Source organism: Phascolarctos cinereus, unplaced genomic scaffold (assembly GCF_003287225.1).
Source record: "Phascolarctos cinereus isolate Bilbo 61053 unplaced genomic scaffold, phaCin_HiC Scaffold_3;HRSCAF=262, whole genome shotgun sequence".
Lineage (NCBI taxonomy): Eukaryota > Metazoa > Chordata > Mammalia > Diprotodontia > Phascolarctidae > Phascolarctos > Phascolarctos cinereus.
In genome coordinates this window covers 168,549,873-168,554,441 of record NW_027555736.1, presented here as the reverse complement: position 1 = coordinate 168,554,441, position 4,569 = coordinate 168,549,873, and the positions used below count along the sequence as shown (strand labels likewise).

At 39.7% G+C, this 4,569-nt stretch overlaps 1 pseudogene; it reads left to right on the top strand.

Annotated features, from left to right (window-relative positions):
• Positions 1–1,909: 1,909 nt before the first annotated feature.
• On the top strand, positions 1,910–2,635 carry LOC110206902 (BTB/POZ domain-containing protein 10 pseudogene; annotated as a pseudogene).
• The last annotated feature ends 1,934 nt before the right edge of the window (positions 2,636–4,569 follow it).

Below are 4,569 nucleotides of genomic sequence, written 5' to 3'. Positions count from 1 at the left end.
ATGAAAAGAAAGAGGGAAGGAAGGGGCTCTATCCACACCGAATACCAAACCATATTACTAACAATAATCACTAAATGATTTGATACCAGTTAGAAAGGAAAAGAGAGGTCAATCAGTGGAATAGATTAAGTACCCCTAACATGGGAGCAAACAAATGTAGTAGTAGTCGGAATACATGACTTTATAGTCACTGGGGCACGTTCCTCCCTAATCCCATCCTCATGAAGCCTATTGATATCACTCATATCTCCCCAAATGCCACTCAAGAAAGGGTCTATATTTTATATCATTGATATAGATAAGCAAAGTTCTAGACAGCATAGTTCAAGCCTGGGGAGATACTTCTGTTACCTTAGCAATGGTCTTGTTGTTCCGCCTTCATTCTCTCTCTCTTTTTCTTTTTTTTACTTTTAGTTTTTAAGCTAGTTGGGGTTAAGTGACTTGCCAGGGTCACACAGCTAGTAAGTGTCAAGTGTTTGGTCTGAGGCTGGATTTGAACTCAGGTCCTCCTGACTCCAGGGCCAGTGCTCTATCTACTGAGCCACCTAGCTGCCCCCCACCTTCATTCTCAAAAAGGACCAGTGACATTACTGAAGATGTCTTGATTTGCATGTGAATTGGATTTAAATGAGGCAGAATTGCACAAAGACTGGCCTCACTTTCTCTTCTAGAGTAATAGTCCAGTGGCAAGAAAAAAGTCAAGACAACTGGCAATGGCCTAGGATGCAGTGAATGACCTTGGCATCTTTGATGTCTGACTAACCTCTAAGCACATTACAGAGTCAGCTTATGTTGCCTTCCTGGCCATTGAAACAAATTATTAGCCTATTCTATCAGAAGAAGTCTTCACATGCTTGGAGTAGACATGTACTTAAATCTCCAATGGGTTCAAAGCCTGCAAATTACGCTCAACCTGTTTTAGCCTGTCTGCCAAGATGGCTTTACTGGGGTGTGACCACTGCTCATGCTATAGTTTCCTGGAGATACAGGTAAGACTAAGATGACAGGTGGATATCAAAGGTGAGCGAGTAGCCCTGAAAAGGGCTTGGCAAGTTCTAGTACCAGAGGTGCTAATTTATACCCCAGCAATCGTCTTACTCTTCATGTCTTAGTTTGCCACCTGATTATCCTTATATGGTTCTTGAAATTGGCATTCTTGCAGGCTTCTTGGGATTCCTATTGATAATTCATAAGTCCTATTTTGTTTGTTCCCCACCTTTCTGCCCCATTAAGATAAAATAGGTAAGAAAAAAAATTCTCCGATTAAATGATAACTCTGACTATTAGGATTATTTCCAGGTCACCATGGCAGCACCAGCTAAGGAGGGGCCATCAACTGAGCTGCCAGCCAGGAGGCACTGCTCCCACTCCTACCGGCAGCCCATGGCCCCCAGTCCCCAGTGGATGCATCACGGCCTCCTGCAGTACTCCATCTCATGTTGCTGAAGAAGGAGTGGACCATGTCAAAACGAGCTTATGTGGTGCTCGTGGAGGGCAAGAGAGATCCAGAGACAGAAGAAGGTCAAGCGACAGACCCCATAACTCAACCCATGAAAGAGCTAAGTCACAGCTCACTCCCTATATTAGAAATATTGCTTCTCCCACTCGATAGTATCACATTGAACAAGAAAAATATCATAGTTCCTCATGCCCAAGTAGTCCTCATCCTCAAAAAGCATCCCCCAATGTTTCCAGTAGCAGTGTTGGGAACAACAGCAGAAACAATAATCTGTGAAGTTCAGATGGTAGTTTTAAGACTTCTGGGGAAATGATATTTGTGTATGAGAATGCAATGGAGGGAGCTTGGAGTATAACAACATCAGAAAAAGTAACACTAATTGTGGATGATACTAGATTTGCTGTAGATGCATCTATTTTTACTGAACAGCCAAATACAACGTTGGGCAGGATGTTTGGATCTGGAAGAGAACACTTCACACATCCCAATGAGAAAGAAGAGTATGAAGTAGCAGAGGGAATTGGTTCTACCGTATTTCGAGCTATTTTGGATTATTACAAGATGGGAATAATCTCTTATCCTGATGACAAATTTATTCCTGAGCTAAGAGAAGTGTGTGATTCTCTTTGTATCTCTTTTGAATATAGTACTATAAAACGTAGAGATCTCAGTGCCCTCACGCATGAATTATCAAATGATGGTGCTCATAGACAATTTGAGTTTTATTTAGAGGAAATGATCCTCCCTCTGATGGTGGCCAGTGCCCAAAGTGGTGAAAGAGAGTGTCATATAGTGGTACTCACAGATGATGTGGTTAGTTGGGTTGAAGAATACCCACCACAGATGGGAGAAGAATATTCACAGATTGGTTGTAACACAAAGTTGTATAGATTTTTCAAATACACTGAAAATAGAGATGTGGCCAAATTTGTTTTGAAGGAATGAGGTCTTAAGAAAATCCAATCTGGTATGGAAGGGTATTCTGCTTACAAAGAGAAGAAAAAAAAAACAAACTTAAAAAAAAGTTGTTTCACTACTAAAGCAACTCATCATTGGGCTAGTGCCAGTAGTCACTCAAACCTTGCCCTGCTCTCCCCACCAACCCTTACCAATCCTGTTCTTCACCTTGCAAGTTTCTATAACTTCTTAACTATCATAAGTTTGCCCTTTCGATAATGAAAGTTTACTTTAGGATTAAATATGTCTAAGAGATGAGGGATCTCAGAGAAGGGCCAGATGAGTATGAGAAACTTTGCAAAGGTGTTTTGAATTGGATTTTGAAAGAGGTGAGATATAAGAATAATCAGAGTAAGGACATGCTGGGTAGTGTATCTATTATAAAAATATCTGTGTAGTCACTAATTACCAAGCAGTGCTGATTGGTGCCAATTTCTGGCAAACTAAAAATCTGGCTCTCTGCTGCAAGGAAAGAAGGCCAGGAAAGACAGGTACTAGTAGTAAACCAATGATAAGAACAGAAATTATATTTGAACTTAGCCAAAAGGCTGAGTAGTAATGAGTAAATGTTTTCTACCAAAGAGTGGACAATACAAGGAAGGGAACCCATGATCAATTGTTTTTGATCTAACCATCAGCCTGTTCTAAGCTCCCTTGCTGTTCACATGAAGAAGACTTCATATAGATGTAAAAACAAGTGTGTCATTTTAGAAGGTGGAGCAAAACAGGGAAAGGAAAAACAAAACAACAGGTAGTACTGGCTGCCTTGGAACGGAAGATCTATAATGGCAAGTGACAGAAGTGGTATTGGAAAAATAAACATAGCAATTATTAAATGGGAAGGGAGAGGACCATGTTGTGGCTGGACATGACTCAGCAAATTCCCCTGGTAGTAAGGTTTGATATTAGAAGAAAAGGATACATCATAGATCATTCCACAGTTAACAAAAGGAAATTGACTTAACCATAGCAGGAGAAAGATCAGTGTGGGAGACACTTGGAGTTGTTTCAAGTGAGCAAAGCTCCCTCCCCTGAGCTGCAAATTGTTTTCCACCAGTCAAATGTCCAGAAGAGTTGCTGGAGCACATCCTGTCTGCTTGTAATAGGTGAACAGGAAGTAAACCGTTAGTTCTCTGAACCAAAGATGTCTTGAGGATGGTTTCAATACCTTTTAAGGAAAAGCAATGTAACCCCTGTCCCAAAACCCACTGGTACAGGACTCTTTCCTTATTGATAATATGGGATAATATGAAGAATGCCCTGCCCATCATGAGGGCCAGAGTTGATCAGAGATTAAAGCTTCAGCTCTCAGACTTTTGAATTCTTCAAGTAAGAGTGACCTTTAAGTCCTTTCCAGGATTCTCCAAGCAAGAATCCTTTTTGATTGTAGCTTTGAGTAAGCTTCCAGCTTCAAGACAGAAGATAGAAGAGGTCAACCACCTTATGTTGATGAAGGAAAAAACTCTAGAAATACATGAGAGGAGTAGTCAGTTTCTATCATGTTTCTGTCCTGAGCCTGCTATTCTAAAAACTTCTGGGAGCTTCTGTCTCGGTAAGAGCAAACCTAACTAGCTAGTTAGGCTATTATTCAGACTGAATCCCAATTGGAGGAGGGCACTAGAACAGAGGTTTTTAACCTGGGATTTATTATCTTTTGTTAAGATGCTGATAACTTCTTTTCAATATAATTGGTTTCCTTTCTGATCTTCTGTATAGCTAGGTCTTGATTAGTGCTAATAAAGGAGTCCTGGGAAATGGCCACATTATTCAGATTGACTTTGATATTTTCATCTAACTAGAAGTAATTACCATACTTTACATAATTATAACTTTGAATAATGCAAACGCAAATGCAACCATTTCCTGTGATTCACAATTCACAGTAACCAGAACAAAGCATATTTTATTTTATACATTTATAAACATTCTGAAAAGTGGTCAGTTAGGCTTCCCCATTCTGTCAAAGATGTCTAGGACAAAAAATAGACTAAGAAAGAGGTTTATTCCTAGCTCGGAAATTAATTTAACATTTAGAGTTTCTCACTCACTGTGAAACCAACCACATTTTACCTCCTTTTATTTATTTTGGCTATATCTTTGATCTCTGAAGTAAATATAAAAAGACAGTAGAGTTCTCTTTATTACTGATGAAT